At 42.1% G+C, this 19,088-nt stretch overlaps 1 long non-coding RNA gene across 1 annotated transcript; it reads right to left on the reverse strand.

The window, feature by feature from the left end:
* Window positions 1-9,447: 9,447 nt before the first annotated feature.
* On the reverse strand, window positions 9,448-12,602 carry LOC138565912 (uncharacterized). The gene is made up of 3 exons (XR_011301698.1): window positions 12,518-12,602; window positions 11,276-11,414; window positions 9,448-10,769 (listed from the first exon to the last, which is right to left on the reverse strand). It is a non-coding gene; the product is annotated as an uncharacterized lncRNA (long non-coding RNA).
* Window positions 12,603-19,088: the final 6,486 nt, after the last annotated feature.

Here is a 19,088-nt window from a genome sequence, read left to right on the forward strand (position 1 = left end):
CTGCGCTATTACAGAGTCTACAAATTATCTCTTCTGTAGGAATTTTTAACCAACTACCTGTATATTCCCTAGTATCTAAGATGTTAAATCAAAGGAAAATTATAAACCACCTCAACTTTCCATCGCAAATCTTGGTGAGGTACGAGAATGGGGTTCTAGGTTGGAAGTTCTGTAGTCTATATTCACTATACCGCTTTTCCCCCTGAAGATCGGATTTGTTCACAACCGCATCCCAATGTAGCGATTTATTTTTTCTTCAAAACAATCCAGGCATTAGGGAGGGACAACATTTGATCTATAGAAAAAGCAATGTTATCAAAGTGAGTGAAGGCAGATTCCCTTAATGCTTTAAGGAATCTATTCACACAAGGCTCCCCATTACACCTTGCCAGAAGTCCCATTAAGGTTCGATCCCTAGGGGGGCAGGCAGCAAGTTGGCAGATGAGCTTACAACGCTGGATAAGCCAGCTATATTTAATCGATAAGCCGCCCAACTCAATTCTAGCTGTCTCTACCGGGACTGTTTTAGGTGCTCCTATAATTGAGCGCAGAATGGTCCCCTCTACCAATTCCAGCCATTGCTCATGTCTCTCCGACAGTATCTCAAGGCTGCATAAAAGACAAGGCACTAAGCTGCTGCCATAAATAGAAAGCATGCCCTCTGTTGCCACCTTTTTGCCCAATTAATTTTTTGATTATCGCCCACCTCTTCCAAATTTCTATTACAATATGATTATCACAAAAAGATTTAGCTTTACTGGATTTTATAGGAAAACCTAGGCATACATAATTTTCAACCACCTTACTGGTCCATTTTCCACACACACTTCGATTACGTTGATTACCATTTACTAATACTTTGGTTTTGGCTTTAATAATTGGATGATTCAACAAAGAGTAAGTAGAAAGAGCAATGATAGATCGCTGTAGACCAATAGGGATACAGTTGATAAGTAGTACCGCTGCATATAGCAGCCACAGCACTGATTCGTTACCCAAATGGGGGGGAGGAATTATGCTCTGAGCCGAGGGTGCTAGCCCTATCAGATATATAGAGAATGATTAGCAGGGGTGCCAAAATGTACAACTGCTTCAATCCCTGATTTGTATTGATCTGGTTAGAGAGAACACCCTCTTGGCTCAGGCGAACAGACACCTTGGTATTGCTATATAAAGACCCAATGAGATACAAAAGGGTTGGATCCAGGCCCCATTTTTAAAGTTTGTACAACAAGAGTGGGCGGAACACCGAGTATAACTCTTTTGAATGATCTATGAAACCTAGGTACAGTTTCCCATCACTCTGCCTATAGGTTTTGTCAAACAAATAATGAAGGGCACATAGGTTGTTAATCGTGCTATGGCCCTTCCTGAAACCAGTCTGAAACTTGCTCAGGATTTCTTTTCTCTAGCCAGTGTGGTAGTTGCTTTAATAGCAACGATGCAAAAATCTTAGAACTGGAATCCAGCATGGTGAGGAGTCTGTAGTTGGAGGGATCCTCCCTGTCTCCTTTCTTAAGGACTGGGACAAGGATGGATTCCCTCCAAATGTTCGGAAAGGAACCACTCACTGTGATTCGTTGTGATAACTGAGCCCTGTTAACAAAGCAGCAGGAGGCACCAAATGAGGAATGATATTAATCTCTAGGGCATTATTTTGTCGTTAATTCTGGACGACTTGTAGGGCAGACTGCACCCACTTGTCCATCGGGCCCTTTAGGCTTGTTTGCCTAGTGATGCCCTCTTGAGTTGTTCTTACAGAAAGTGCACTCTCAGGTATCACTTGGCCGATGTTGTAGGGACGAGCTATAACTACTGCTGGTTCAAAGCAGTCAGCACTAACTGACAGAGTAGCTGACTTGGAGCTGTTCAATTTACAGAGCCTCTGTTGTTTTTCCTACGGGTGGTGCACTTGCCAGAGGTTGCAGTCGAAGCTCAGGGCAGAACTAGAACCACATCCACCGACAACGGTGGTGCATTCTTCACTTTACCCAAGGTGGAAGCCCAGACTTGCGCCATACCCTTGCAAGTGTGGGTGCCTCCTGTTGCAATGCGTTTGGGGGAGGCTTATTTGTACCCAACATATCAGTGATGGATGGTTCGATATTAGTAATCAGTTGGGAGCCTGAATTTGCAAGAATGATGTCAACAACCCGAGAAAGAATCAATGTCAGGTTGCGCTGCTTGTCTGCACTTTTAGAGCATAAAGAGAATAGTGCATCTACAGATGCGGCCACCACATTAAGGGTGGCAGATGCACCGAAGACGTCCTCGAGGAAAGGGCCTGAGGGTCAAAGCTGGATGGAGTACAAAGAGTCACAATCGCTTTCATTTGTACAAAAACCAGAGGAATTTTAAAGCAAACATTCCAAATCTGGCGTGGATGAGCTTTGAGGGCCAATCACATTGCTATACTGGACTTCAAGATTGGTTATATGGCCAGTCTCACCGGCTGGCTCCATCTGAAGACGCATGCAAAGATTCAACAAAGAGTTGTGATCGATGGAGGGGGGGGACACATAGAGCTGACATCATTTTCGCCTTCTATGTCGTGCAGGCGTCTAGCTGACAATTCCAAATCGGGTATTATTTTATTTTTATTATTGTCAAGTAAGCAGCCAAGAATGGTCATTTTATAAAAGTCAGTGATTTTTGTATTTTCACTTGCAGTATTACTCACTGCCACCTTCTTTTGCCAAAATGCTTCCCACGAATTCAGATACATTGTTTGCTAAATTCACTTTCCCGGTTGACAAGATTGTATTAGAAGGTGGTAGCAGAATTGAGGCATTTGCTTGTTTTGCTGCCTGGGCCATAACGCTGTGCAGGCCATACTTGCGCACTTTTTGTCTTTTCATTACAATAAAAAGCAACTGTTTAAGCAGCCAATAAAGGTCAGTTTAGTAAAAGAGGCAATTTCTACTTACTATGCTTGCAGCAGGGTGTCTCACGCGTGTAAAGGTGTTGTGTTGAAATGGAACGGCGACAGTACTTAAAGTCAATGTGGGACGGATTCTGCCTAACTGCTCCACTGCCCCACTGAAACACTAAAACACACAGCGCACACAGTGTTCCATGCTGGTGTGGGTTCTTGAACTGTGCCTACATGCATTGTGAGTAGAGAGGAAAGCAATATTACAGCCCAGCCTCAGTAGTCTTGCCGGTACAACAGAGCCCCCGACAGCACAGCAATCACTAAAACACATGTCGCACACCCATTGTTTTTTATTAACTGCTTGTCAGAGAATATTTCCCCATAAAGTGCACAAAAAGAATACGCTTGCACTGCGTCGGGCACAGAGAACTCTTTCAATGCGTCAGAATTATCTGAGCTAGTAAAATGTTTAGGATCCAGTGCTGAGAATGTATGCACAGTATTTCTAAAATCTTGAAACCTCACTGTCATCTGAGCAGCAAAGGTATCAACAAGGACATAGGTTTCTACTGTGAATGCCTGCCTCACACTTTATAAAGGATGATCAGCTGCTTCATCATGCAAGCTTTTCTTAGCCCACTTCCTTTTTGTTGAAAGTGTGTTGATGCCCACACTCTTCAGCCATGTTTCTAGAATGTGTTTCAAACCGATCAAATATATAATCTGACCGAAGCTTCTCTAGTTCCTTACAGCATGACACAACCAGGCTTTCTGCAGTTACTACTTTGCAAATATGTTGATAGTGTATGCACAGTTTGCAGTACTTTGTGCCAAAAACATATTAAGACTTTAGACTCAAAGGCTTCAATTGTGTTCCAGAGCCCCTGTGCATCCCAAAGTGCTTTTCCATTTGCATTTGGGATGCATCCAGTGGTTATTCGGCACAATGCGGTTCTAACTGATACAATGTTTTATTTCACAGAATGAACTACCCTTTTACGACTAGCCCATCTAGTGCCATATGCTTTTTTAATGTCAGGGCGGTGTGCTGAAGGTCATGTTCCTGTTGCTCTTCCTGCAGAACTTTCATGCGAGGCAGACTGCTTGTAAGGAAAGTGTACAGTGCCTCAAGTGTATCAAAAAATTGCTTTCCTTTTAAATATGAGTGTGCAGCATCAATCAGCACAAGGTTTAAATTGTGCACACAACAGTGAACATGTATAGCTCTAGGCGAGACTTGCTTCGCAAGTGCTTGAAGTCCAGCAATACAGCCGAACATAGTGTTTGCATCATCATAAACCTGCCTACGGATTAAGGAAACATCTAATTTCAGGGACTGCAAAGTCATTGTCAATAGTTTATAAAAGTCTGCGGATCCTGGTTCAGCAAATGTTACAAAATGTTCTATTGCATGACCAGATGATGTCACATGCCTAAGAGATCAAGAAGACTGATCACCTCTGCTGACATCTATTGTAGAGTCAACAATGACACTATAGAATTTATCCACGTTAACTTCTTCAAGGATAGCGCTCATTGTCTCTTTCACTAATGAAATAATTCTGGATGTTATGGCTCAAGTAGGTTTCATTCCACTTACCATGAGCAATATGCTGTGCTAAAACAGTGTCATACTTGACATCATCTTCAGTAACTCCAATAAATGGCATTCATTGGACGTACTTCCCTATCCCGCGTGTTCTGTGTCCCCAGAGGGGCATCCTTTGCTTGACAAGATACAATATAGCATCAATCGCCTTGGAATACCACGTTTTTTCTCTTTCTGTTCCATTCAGCTTTTATTAGCTCTGAAACAATAATTCTGTCTTGGGTCATTCTAAATTAGGCTATTTGTATCTGTTTTTCAGCTTTACAGTGTATCTTGGAAAGTTCATGCATTCACATTTTTTTCTGTTCCGTTTTTAGAATTGGAAAAACCACAGCGAGGATCAGACCAAACCTTTGAAAAGTGGTTTTTTTTTTTTTTTATCGCCAAATAGCCAACATTCAAAGCAAAAAAAGACTGTTACTTTTGGGAAAATACCCTAACCACGGGCTTACTACAGGGAATACCCCTGCAACTTTATTTTTGTAACCCCCTTAAGTGCCAAGGACGAGGTATCTCGTCCTTGGAATTTCCTCCAGGGTGCCAAGGACGAGGGAGCTCGTCCTTTTTGGCACTCTGTTTTGCAAGGATCGCTCAAAACTATAATCCAACCCCTGGGCTATGTGAGGAGGAGGTCCCCCCTCACTGCAAGGGGGATGGATTACCTTCAGTTTCACGTCGGCGTGCATAATGCACGCCGGTGTGAAACAAAGTAAATTCACCGCGGCAGCCATTTCGGGCTGCTTCGGTGAAGAGAGAAGGTGAGTGCCCTTCTCCCTCTGCCTTGATCTCCAGCTGTATTTGAAGCCGGAGATCGAGGCAGGTGTTGTTGGAAAGGGGAGATTCTCTCATTTCCAACAACACCATTTGTGTAAGCATTGCTGCTCACGGATCGGGCGCAGGGCGCTCGATCTGTGGGCAGCAATACCATTAGACACCAGGGATGTCTTTTCAGTATGGGGAGAGGGGGTTGCTTACTAGGTAGGTGTATGTAGACCCCTGGGGGCAGACGGGTGACGAGCAAAAAAATAAACGGCATACAAAAAAAGCTATGGGGAGGGGGTTGGTGACCCTAGGCACCAGGGATTTTTTTGTGATGGTGTCGTTTTCAATGACACCATTTATGTAAACATTGCTGCTCGGGCGCTCGATCCTTGTGCAGCAATGCCACTAGACACCAGGGATGTCTTTTGACACCTAACGAAACACACCGCCAACAACACATGGCCTACCTTCCCGCGTCCCCACACATGTCCCGATGAAAACGGTACCTCATGTGTGGGTGCACCTACCGGGGCGCAAAAGCAAAAGGGTAACCCTAAGACTTTTGGCACAGCACATTTTGTTCATGTGGGCAACCTACAGATTTGGGCCTAGGGTGTCGAAGCCAGCAAGGAAAACGGGGAACCCCATGCATTACCGAAAAGAGGACACCTGTGGGAATCCACAGAGGTCTGCCTTATGCAAATTGACCCAGTTTTTATTAGCCACACTCCCAGACAAAGTGTGATATTTGGTGGGGAAAAAACACAATGTTCACTTTGTCTGCGGTTCTGGGTAATTGTGGGCTGATTTGCACAAGTCAGACCTCTTCGGATTCCCACAGGAGTCCTCTTTTCGGAAATGCATGGGATTCTCTGTTTTCCTTGGTGGCTTGGACACCCGAGGGTCCATATCTGTATGGTGTGCCCGTCTGGAAAAATTGTGAAATTCAGCTGTCGGAAAATACTTTGGGTTAGGGGTGTTTTAGGCTTTCCCCTTGGCGCCCAGGTAGGTGACCCACACATGTGAGGTACCGTTTTCATCGGGACACCTGTGGGAATGCAGGACGGTCGACCATGTATTGTTGGCAGCGTGTTTCGGTGGGTGAGCCGAGTATTTTCGCCACATTTCAGACTTCTCCAGAATGGCTAATTACCCTTACCTACTGAGTCCCTCAGCAGCTTTGCTGGATTTCTGGGGTTTATTTTTCTCACCTGGTAAGAGTGTGAGCCTTTTTTCCCACTCCTACATTAAATAGAGTGCTGGAAAGGGGTAATACTTATCCCTTTTTGTCTGTTTCTCTTGGAGCATTATTTCGCTCCCTTTTTATTAAGACTTGGCTGGTGGCAGCGGTAACTATTTTTCCTACCGCGGTTATCTTAAATAACCTTGGTATGGTTTTAGGCTATCTTGGTAGTCTCGAACTTGAACCCGCTAGACCATATATGTTTTTATACGGTTCCGGCTGGGTTTATTCGCCAATTCTTTTTGTAAAAGTCTTTCTCGTGTTTTACTCTGCACGCCAAACCAGGTTTGGGTCCTTTGTTCGCGGTCCATTCGCGGGCTTCTGCACAGAACCCCTCCTTAGGCGCCTGTATGTCTGAAGGGGACAGGATGTGAGGGAGGGGTTTAGCACTCCCTGCACAGGGTCTCCTTGGAGACCCATGTCACACTCTGATCTGATTGGCTGTGTTGACGGTCCCGGCGGGACAGCCACCCTGCTGTGTGAATGGGGGAAAACTGCATAAAAAGCAGGTCTCTGGGGCTGGAAAGGCAAAGTAGCCACTGGAACGAGAGAATCAAAGAGGAGCTGACAGAAGAGGACCCCTACTACGACTGAACCTCCCGGTGAAGCCCTGCTGGATGTCCGAATCTTCATACTCCAACGACAGGGAAGATCTGCAAGGAATCTTCTCCCCTTGAGTTGATGGGAACAACCAGTTTACCAAACTGCTCGCCAGGCCTCCCTTCTCTGGTCGAATTTGCTGTACAGAGCTACAGTGAACCGGATAGCCAGGAGGAACGGACCCTGCTTGTGTTTTATGGAGCGCACCTTTTATTCGTTGCTTTGCTCTGCTGCTGGTTTATTCCCTGGGCAGTGCAGGACCCTCCAGTCTTCCTACTTCATGTCAGTCCGACAGTCGCTTCAGGAACCGTGAGCCTGCAGGACCTGCCAGGAGCGTCTGCCTCAGCTACAGCCTTCTTCTCCATTTAAGGTACTGTTCAAATCCGGTTGTTCATTTCGTCCAGCCGCGCTTAGTGTGTGAAACCTCTCGCCAATCCAAGAGCTTGTCCTTCTCCATTCTTTGAACTAACTTTTCTACCGACCAACTTCGTTCTGAACTCTTGGCAAAGACTTAACCGCAAACTAACCTGAACTCTGTGATCTTGAGCAAAGACTTTGGTCCATTGACTTTGGGCCAGGCCCCTTTAATTTGATTTCCTCACTGTAGTACCTTTTTCTAGATTGCCCTGCTCGCTTACTTGTTGGTGCTGCTCAATTCTTGTCTAACCTTGTCTTTCCCTCCCTTTTTAAATTGGTGGAGTGCCATTTTGCTCACACTTCATTTTGAGCCTAACTTGTCCACAATCTATTGGGTGTGGTATAGTGTATTAAGAGTGTGATTTTTAAATTGCTTCATAATAGTGAAATGTTTTACAACTGATGTGTAAATAAATGTATATTCTTTTACTCAGAAACCTTGAGTCAGTGTTTGTTTGAATCATAGTAATTGCTGTCCTTTGTGTAACTATTGATACTGCTCACTTGCTCTTGAGATAGGTCTGGCTGCTCAGCCATCGCTAACACTTCACTGTTTAGTACAGGCTTGTACCAAAGGTGAATTTTCGCTGTCACTTGTAGTCCTAATTGTGTGTGGTGTTCCCAAAGTGTACTCCATATAACAGTCGGGTTTCTGGGTAATAAATTCTGGGCCGATTTCTGCAAGTCAGACCTCTGTGGATTCCCACAGATGTCCTCTTTTCGTAACTGCATGGGGTTCCCTGTTTTCCTTGGTGGCTTGGACACCCTAGGCCCATATCTGTACGGTGTGCCCGTCTGGAAAAATTGTGAAATTCAGTTGTCGGAAAAAAAAGACTTGGGGTTAGGAGTGTTTTAGGCTTTCCCCTTGGCGCCAAGTTAGGTGCACCCACACATGTGAGGTACCGTTTTCATCGGGACACCTGTGGGAACATTGGTAGGTATGACATTTGTTGTGTTTGTGTGGTTTTCATAACGGTTCGACCCATTTGCTGGTGCCCTTTGTCACACAACCCTTTCATTTCCCAAATGTGCCCTACATTTAGTCGCTGCTTAGGGGCACCATACACTTTTGTAACCTGCACATGTCACCTATCCTTGAAAAGGTGTGCCTGTGCTCTTTCAAAAAATGGATGCTTGCCATTGGTTTTCATGATTTACACATGCTAAGTACATCTGTTCCGGCCGTAAGCATAAAACTTGTGTGTACCATGGCTTAGTGTTTGGCTTGTGGTATTGCTTGTTTTGTGAAACACTACAAAAAATGTGTGCTTTCCTAACTGAAACAGGCGGGGGAATGTATTGGAGCATTGTTGTTCTCAAAATTCATAGAAGCCATTGCCGTACCAAGCCAACCATGTCCACCACATACCTTTTTCTTTCGGTCATTTTCCCGCTTTTTCCCCAAACTATGGCATTTTCACCTACCTAGTTGTTGCCCGACCTGCGCAAATCACCTCTTCCTAAACTTGGAATTTTGTTTACTTTTCAGAAACGTATGCCTTTCTGTCCTCCAATTCGGCTTTCCTACCCTTTTCTTCCATAGCCATCTTTTAATCCAGGCTGACATGGACCATCTGCAAGAAATGCTTGAACTAAAGGTGTAGACATTGTCTCGGAGGCGTCGCTAGGAGTGCCGGGGGGGGGGCTAAATCCCTTGGTCTTTTGGTTGTAGCCCTGGATGGAGCTCAGGGGCCTAAACTTAAACAATTGGGTACTCCCTGTTTTTTGGTATCAGGGTGTCGACACTGTCAAATGGGAGACTTATATCGCAATAAAGGAGGGGGGGACATGTAGACTACCTCTTTCTTTAGTCCCTGAGACTCAACAGATCAGAAAAAGCCAATCTGGTTCAATCAAAGATTGTTGGAACCACTATTTGTATAGCATATTCATTTATTTTAATACATATTTAACCAAAGCAAAACTAAAAAAGGCCTCCAATAAAAGGTCATATATATTCATATAAAAAGACTTAATTAAACCTGTGCAAAAACACTTACAATCTTTAGAGTGACAAAGCACCATAACGTACAGTGAGGAAATCACAAAAAACAGAAAACAAAAACAAGGGAAAGCAGTTTCAGATACTGTTAATGTGTTATTGGTTTACAAGTTTACGGAAGGATCTGGCAACAAGGGCCATGATAATTCCTGCATGATTGAATGCCACAGTTTTTCCAAGGAGATGGTTTTATTTGCTTCAATATTTGTATTTAGAAAATCAATGTCCAGTCTACAACTGGTAAGCGCTTTCCCAACCTTGCATGGTTTGAATTTTAAATTACCTGGTTAGCTGCTACCTGGGCTAAATCCTGTGACTGCTCAGGAAGATGAATGCTTGAAAATAAAAAAATGTTAGCCCTGGTTTGCGCTTTTACCTTTAAAAAATAAAGACTATTATGTTGTTGCACAGTTTGTTTATTTGTTTTTGAATCCCCATATGATCACTTTATACATTACTTCTTCGGTCCCAGTTACAGCACTGGGTCTCATGATCTTTTGTCTTTGTTGAGGATATCTAGTATTTGGAAGTCCCAGTTCCCTCACTGGGATGTAGTTCAAAACAGTTTTTTATATTTGTTGTTCAAAAGCTGAATGGTATTATTCTCATATTGTTTTTCTTCAAAGATTTGTTGTTCAGAGGCTGGTACCGTATTTGCTTGTTCTGTTCCCAATTGTTTGGGAGTAGGTTCAATATGAGCTAGTGTTTTGTTTCTTCAAAGCATATGATTCAAAGTATTCAAATTATATGGTTTAAAGTTGATTCACTTATGGCTGATCCTGTCTCCATTGGATAAGTCATAAAAAATGTTGTCTTGTTCTGTCTCCTAATGATCCCAGTTGCCTCACTGGGGTTCTCAAAGTTAATTCAGTGTCGGTTCTCCTTTTGCTTCAAAACAAATTGTGTATTTGTTGTGTCTGTTTTCCAAGGCAAGTTTGGGGCCTTTTCTTTTTCCCAATGTTTTGTGATTATTTCCAAAGCGAGTTTAATTGGAACTATTCCCGATTCTCTGTTGTGCAATTGTTTCCAAGGCACATTTGGTTGGTGCTGTTCCTGATTCCCCTTGCAATTTTTTCCAAAGCAAGTTTGTGCTGTTCTTGATTCCCCGACATGTTTCACCGACCCTTTAGGGGTGGTTCCTCAAGGGAGGGAATGTTGTTTCCCTTTTCTTCTAATTGATATTCTGATGTGTCTTGATTGTGGCATATTGGTTTCTTTGAGATCGATTATTCCCACATAGAGATCACTGCTATTAGGTTACCTTGGGGCAAGATTTGAAAAGAAAATCTATGTTGAAAGAATTCATGCCTTATGTGTTAAGTATAGCACGGTAAAATTAATTATTACAAAGCTGTGTGCGGCTGATCTGTACTTACAGGTGGTCCTTTGCTGCAGTAGGAATTTGTCCCTTAGGTTTGTGTTTTCTCTATGGGAACGTAGTGTCCTAAAGAGAAATGTATTGTTGTCAATACGGGGTTTCAAAAGGAAAAGAAAATGTTTCCTTTTGAAAACTCTGTATTGACAACAGTACATTTCTCTTTAGGACACAACGTGCCCATAGAGACAACACAAACCTAAGGGACAAATCCCTACTGCAGCAAAGGACCACCTGTCAATATTTGTATACAGTCTCTCTATTCTAATGTACAAGGTAATTTTAAAGATGTACATAAGGTTGTAAATTCACAAAGACACCTCTGTAGCGCTTGATATAGATTGAGAGAGAGAAAAATGGTTAATAAGCTTCCTCAATTATAGTCGACATACGTTTCGGCCATGATAACGCGTACAGTTGACTCTCGCAGTGCTGTTGGTCTTATTGGTTAAAGCCGTCTTCAGGACAAACAGATTTGATTTTGATGTGTAGTTTATGCTTCCCAAGTTTCAAACTTCCTTACAACACATTCTAAAAAAGATAAATTAAAAGAATTGTTTTAAAACACATACAAAGTGTTCATTGGTGGTTCTATGCTTTCAAATAGTGGAAACGGAAACTCATGATGATCCACTTCAATAACTGACCTGCATCTTGCTCAGACTTCTTTGAGACTAGTAGAAAAAAACCTAACGCTGTCTGGCTGCTTTTGGATGTTCAGTGCCAATAGTCACTGTACCTACAGATATATATATACCTCTATTAGTATTCATCATATTTCATTTTGATATGTTACTTGTTTCTGTTAGAGAAGGATAGCCAGGTTGTAGGTCAATTGGTTGAATCTAAATGGTCGACAGGATAAATGGTCGACAGGTCAAATGATCGATTTTTTTTTTTTTTTTTTTTTTTTTTTTTTTTTTGATTTTTCACATTTTCTTTTTTTTGGGGGGGTCCTCCCCAACCCCCCCTTTTTTTTTTTGCTAAAAAAAAACCCTTTTTTTCCCTAAACGAAAACCTAAAAAAATATATATAACTAAAAAAAAATTTGATCATAAGTCCTGTGGACCATTTGTCTGTCGACCATTTAACTAGACAGCGGAAGGCCATCATTCTAAATCACATGGGTACCTTATAGTTGTATGCAGAACAGCTTAATGTAATGTTCTTGCCATATTGTAGTTTAAATCGTGGGTCCTTGATGATGGGTATCTTGAGCGGTCTGCGCCGCTATTCTAATATGCACTTAGTTGCATTATCACCCGCCGTCTAAAATGGAGCGGAAAAAGGATCAAAATGTAGGCAGCTAATTTAGTGTTGCATGTTAATATAAGGCAACCTTCTATGTAATAGTCACTGTCTTGTGAGTTTGGTCCTCTATAACTGAGCTATTTTACAGTTGTAAAACATTTGTCAATTTAATGGGAATTGTATGTGGCTAGTAGGACATAGCATTATGTAAATGTTTCCAGGCTTCCGTTCAGCCTAACGTGAGGCGTACAGAGAGATAAATACTCTCATATAGCCGTTCGGAGCTTGTTACATTATTGACATCCGTGTGTCAAAACACATAATGCCATAAAGGCAGAGAAACATTGTTAGTGTGTTTTATATTTCCAAAAGGTGCCGCTTACCTCAGAAGTTATAGGCGAAGGAGCATGGTTTCTTCCTTCACCCCGAGCGTTCTGTCTAATGGCTGCTGTTCAGAGACAATCGTTTCTGAACAAGCGATCATGTGATAGCGTATCTTACGCCCGCCCTCTATGTTGGAACGGTCGCATCCCGCGGTTCTGGGATATGTAGTGCACCTAAAATGTGCTTCGTGAAGTACTGGAATAAAGCTTTGCGCAAAGTTTAAACACACGTATGTGAACACATCCTCTATATTGAGACTATGGCATCCCGGCGATTCTTAGGTCTGAAGTGCACCTTGAGTGTGCTTCATAAACGGCTGGAATAAAGCTTTGCAGCGAAGTGTACACAAACGTATGACTTTTGGCAATGAGAATCTCCGCGCACAATCAGAGCCAGCCAGATCCCTAATGTCATCATGTACATTATGGTGTTTATTTGGCCGACTTTACTTGGTGCAATAGAAATATTCTAGCTATTTTTATTTTCGGATTCCATTGTGGCATCTAGTCTAATCACAAGTATGTGTTAGATGTCACTTTATGCAGAAGGATGCTGCTTTTGCTCATGAGAAGCGCAATGGACAGATCACATTTACTATTACTGACATGCATCTTAGAGTACTTGTAATGTCGAGCTAACCCGGCATTATTGTCATTGTGAGTGACGGAATGTATACTGATTCTAGGTTACAAAGTGGTAGGCCCTGACCCAATGGGGAGCATAAAAAATGAACAATGAGCAACAAGCTTCTTCAGACATGAGACTGTTTACGCTTAGTTTTTTGGAAACCAATGTGATATATTCAGACTGAGGGAGACCATCCTGTTTTGAGTACACACATAATTGATCTTTCACAGAAATGCATTCCATTCCATGGCCACATTCAAACCTTGTTTGACTGAGTTAGTATCATAGGTCCATCTTTGTTCACACCGTGTCAATGCAAGATCTTGGTTAATCTAGCATATATTGGCAAAACTAAGCGCCAGGTGAGACAACGTATATGCGAGCACAAATCATGTATAAGAAATAAAATGGAGAACAAACCCCTGGTATCACATTATAGCAGCAAACAGCATAAACCAAGTGACATGCTTTGGTGCATATTACAAATAGTGCAACAGACACCTAGAGGGGGTAACCAATATCTTGCATTGACACGGTGTGAACAACGATGGGTCGGAGATTGGGGGAGCAGATGCATTTCACTGGTAGATTCAGCATGGCAGACAGCCACTCTCATGTTCCCATTCAATTGTTAAATGGGAAACGCTAACGTCGCTGCCTGCATGTCCAATTGTTCCTGTGGCGTGGCTCGCGCCTGTGCATTGAGGGGGGGCACCGCCCGGACATCAACTGCACATGCCCTAGTGTGCTTTGCCTGCTAGCTTGCATGCACAGCCAGAGACTGCCGTGCCTGCCAGCGCTCTCTGCTCCAGATGACAAGGCGAGCTGCCGCCTGCATTGGCTGATTATTTATTCGTATTTTTTGTTTAATATAGCGCCTTAATCCAAGGCGCTTTTCAGTTAACAAGAATACATAAACATGGAACAGTAGAAGCAATAACAGTAAAAATGAATCAAACCAGAAAATTGGCATGTAGAACAATTTGCATGAGAAAAGGGGAAAGGAGAGCAAGGGGGTGTGGAAGGAGGGAAGAGGGAGAGAAAGTAGTGTAGTAGGAGGAAGGAGAATTTAGAAGAGGAGAAAGATAAAGAGAACAAAGGTAAGGGTACTAGAAGGAGGAAGAGAAGGGTGAGAGGGGGAAAGATTGTCTCGCCACCGGTTTAATTTACTGTGAGCAGTGAGGGCCTGGCCCATGCGCACCTGCTTTGCTACAGCAGAACATTAGATGAGGTATTTTTCCCTTTTTATTAATCTTTACCATAGTCCTGCTTCTTTGCCCATTCTATTTGGTGCAAGCACAATCCGTATAAAAGGACTATTCTTTCTGGGAGCGTTGAATACTGCTGTACACGCACAGGTTATGTATTTGTTTGGGGGCAATGCATAGTTCATGTGTGGGCGTTGCGGTACCATGCGTATTTTTGCATTGTGATTTTTATCTGCCGTTGCTGTTTCCACAGGTTAGTGTACGATTTGACTTTTATTGTAATGTATTCAAATACATTGTGGTCGGCACATGTTAGGCCGATGGTGAGATGGTGGACTGAGAGTCTGGTGGTGCACACAGGTAGAAAGCAGGTAATCACCCAGCCAGGAGTGGGTTGTGTGGTAAACATTAGGATGCACGTTTTATGTTGCATTTGATGTGTTGGTTTCGGTTTCCTACTTGTGCACGTGGCGGACCTCACCTGGGGAAGCCCTCCCTTTTCATGATCTTTTACAAAAAATTATCCGTTTCGTTAGATCCGTTAGATCCAGTGTGATCAACCATTTTTGATGTTAGAGGAAATTACGATGTATTCCTTGAATGGATACATTCTTTGAATCCAAATTTACGGTTTACTATGCAAGTAGATGGAAAACAAACAACATTTCTGGGCTTGCTCATTAAAGCACAGAATGGACCTATTACAGTTGACTTGTTTTGGAAGAAAACAGATAGAAATACTATCTTAAGATACGATAGTGTTCACTCTCAAGCTCTGCGTAACAACATTCCCTATGGTCAATTTCTTAGGGCTAGACGTAATTGTACAAAAATTGAGGATTTTACTATCCAATACAAAACACACTAGACTCTTAGAGGAAATCCACATAATATGCTCAATTTTAAAAAAAAAGAGCATAAAATGAATACAGGGAAAATGTATTGGTCAAAAAAAGGTATGTGCCATGACATTTAATACTCATAATGAGATTTAAAAAAAAAGTGCTATCAAGACATTGGCACCTGTTACAATTGAACAATCCTGAACTGTAACGTCCTATATATGCTTTAAAAAAAGGAAGAAATCTGAAAGATTGGATTTGTAGAGCAGATCATTAGGAAGGAAATCACCCACAATTACATCCCTTTGGGGTTAGAACCAGTGATTGGCTACTTCCCATGCGGGACCCGTTGTCAATGTAATTCGACTTCGGCATGTACCTCAGTCATTTTTATTTTTTTGTTATTGGCATTTCAATATCATATACATAAACGGTAAAACCAACCCCCTAACCACTGCTACCCACATTGCTCCCCCAATTAACCCCCTCCAAACCGCTTCTTATGGTGAATATCAAGGATCCAAGTTTTTGCTATGCACAGTATCTGCAGTTTGTGAGTCATCTTGCTGGAAATTCAATAACCATTACCCATTCTTTCGTAAAAGCCTGATACACGCCCTGTATGTTGTATGTCATCCACTCCAAAGCAACATAGTTCCAAAATTTCACAAACCAATCATGAACAAGGGGGGTGGGTTATCTTTCCAATGCTGTGCAATCCCCACTAAAGCTACTAACCTTAAAATAGTCTGTGCTTTTGAACATGTTTTGGCCATTTCTTTTCCTCCACAGTGGCAATTCCTAAGAGTGGCTTTTGTTTGTACCTGTACCCAATTGCTGAATATATTTTGCATATGCTTGTTTATGATTGCCCAATAGTTAGACAATTTAGGGCATTCTAATTATGTCTCCAGTCACCTTTCCCATTGCAGTCCCTCCAGCATTTATCCGTGGTAATCAGTTTCATTTCGTATAGCCTCTGTGGGGTATATGCCATTGGACCATTGCCTCGTACCATGATTCTCTGATCTGTAGGGATTGTGTTCAATTTGGAATATCCTTCCACAGCCATTCTTCTTCAGATGCCGTTATTCCTAATGTCTGCTGCCAGTTCTGAACACATTTCTAGTTCTCCTCTTGAGCCTCTTCTTGTAGTAGGCGATACAGATTAGATATGAGGGTTTTCTCCCCTGGGTTTGATAATGGAAATCTCTCAAATGTCGTGAGTGGTTTTATGGCCGCTGCTTTATTCGAAGGGGCCATCAACCAATGTCGTATTTGCAGATATTGATATCTATCTGGTTCCTTTAGCCCCATTGTTAAAAAAAATACAAATCCCATGCCTCGAAAAATATCCTTGATCTTATTGCAATTCCTATCTTTCCATTTAAGAAAAGCTCTCTAATCCATGCCCGGATAAAATTGCAGATTATTAAACATAGGAGAGCAGGGGGAAGGGCATGTCATTATTTTGCATTGACGCACTGCTTTGTCCCATATGTTTTCCACTCGATTCGTAATTTGGCTGGCATGCATATTATTGGGGCGATCCTGTTTAGAGGGCCATAGCAGTGCTGCAATATGAGGGCCACATATTGCTTTCTCCATTCCCGGCCCATATTTTCTCAGATGATGTGGAGAACCATTCCCTCAACACCCGTAGCTGTGCTGCCTGGTAATATTTCATGAAGTTAGGAAGTCCCAGTCCCCCCCGGTTCTGGTCACATTAGAGTTTTCATAGATACCCGTGAGGTTTTATTGTGCCGTATGAATTTCGATATCACGCTTTATAGCGCAGTGAAAAGAAAAAAATTGTGGTACTTATATCGGGAGGGACTGAAACGAGTGCAAGACCTGTGGCAATATTGACATTTTAACTGCATTTATTCGCCCTAACCATGAAATAATTAATGGGCCCCATCGTGCCAGCAACCGACGGATTTCCACCAAAATGTGGGGGAAATGTACCTGGTATATGAATTGTATTGAATTAGTTAGATACACTCCTAATAATCTAATATTGTGTTTTCCCAAGCGATTTTGGTGTTCAAAGACACTTGTGCTAGTAGTGGAGGTGTAAGAGTTATATTCAGCATCTCAGATTTTGTGAAGTTTATTTTGAAGCCTGCTACCCTTCCCAATTCTGCCAGTTCCCATGTAACCCCTCTCAATGATTCAACTGGCCCTATCACTGTTATCAGCATATCATCGGCATATGCCATTATTTTATGATGCTCTGACCCAAATAGCATCCCTTTAATTTGGACTGATTGTCTGATTCATGTTAAAAAGGGTTCCAAATGAATTGCATACATAAGTGGGGAAAGAGGACAGCCCTGTTTTGTTATGCGGCATAGTGAGATTAGGGTGGATGTCCGACCATTTATTGATAATCTTATCTTGGGGTCAATATAATTAGCTCAAATCATATTTATAAAATTGGGGCCAAATCCCATTTTCTCTAATGTTTTAAACAAAAACCACCATTCCACCCCATCAAACGATTTCTCTGTGCCAAGAGACAGAAAAATGGCTGGCTGTTTTTTTTTGGTCACTTTTTCAATCGGGTGACAGGCCCTTCTAATGTTGTGGGTTTGACGCTGTTTAATAAACGCAGATTGGTCCAGATGAATCACTGAGGGGAGTATATCTGTTAATCTATTAGCTAATATTTTGGTGTAGGATCCTTATGTGGTTTTGGGAACAGAATAGTTTGTTCTTCCCTCATGGAGGATGTGATGTTACCGGATTCTTTGAATGATTTAAATAGTTTCACTAATTTAGGGGCCATTATTGTTTGGTAAGTTTTGTAAAATATAGCAGAATATCCATCTGGGCCTGGGGCTTTATTTAAAGGGAAATCTCTAATTACCTGGGATATTTCACTTATTTCCTCATCTAAATGTTCGCCTTCCACTGGTGTTATCTTTGGGAGCTTGACAGAGTGTAAGTATGTATATTGAGCGTTATCAACAGGATCATCCGATTGATACAATGTGTGATAAAATTCCTTAAATAGTGAGAGTATTTGTTGCGTAGATGTAACTAACTCCCCCTGGGTGTCCTTCACTGCCTTGATTGGACGCGATGCATGATTCTGTCACAACTGCTTAGCTAATAACCGGTCGGCTTTATTTGCTTGCATATAATATTTGTGTTGTGCATTTAAAAGGCTTTTTTCTGCTTTTAATGTTAGCATAACTTGGAGTCTGCCGCTAACATTCCTGTATGCCTTTTTGATTGCCATCCCACCATCCATTTCAATTTATTTCATAATGTCTTTAAGCTCCCCTTCTAGCTCCAACTCAATAGCCGTTCTTTGTTTATGTCTGTGGGCCTCTTCCAAAATGAGGATCCCACGGAACGTAGCTTTTAATGCATCCGATAATATATTAATTTCAGTCTCACCTGTATCGTTTAACTCAAAGAATTCTATGATCGTGTCTATTAATTTATCCCTTATTTTGTCCCGAGAGAGGGTCGATGGGCATGTCCAGGACCATACCCCCAGAGCTGGCCTGGGGAGATAAAACTCCAATTTGAAGGGCGCATGATCTGATATCGCAATGCGGAGAATTTCTGAATTAGTGACATTGCCCATCAGTGTTGCGGATGTGCAAATGCAATCTATATGTGAAAATATTTTGTGAACATGAGAGTAATGTGTAAACCCTTTTTCTGTTCCATGTATTGTAGCCCATCCATCTAAAATTGCTAATTGTTCTATCTTCCTACATAGTCCATGTGAGGGCATCTGTGTGTTCTGTTAGCTAGGTACTGAAAAGCTGTTAGTCCTTTTGTTTATATTAAATTAGATTCTGTGTTTTAAATTGATTTTAAAAATGTTAAATACTGGGGTACTGGAATAGTTGAAGTGCTGCTTTAATTGAAGG

This window comes from Ambystoma mexicanum, chromosome 2p (assembly GCF_040938575.1).
Source record: "Ambystoma mexicanum isolate Mex_15411 chromosome 2p, UKY_AmexF1_1, whole genome shotgun sequence".
NCBI lineage: Eukaryota > Metazoa > Chordata > Amphibia > Caudata > Ambystomatidae > Ambystoma > Ambystoma mexicanum.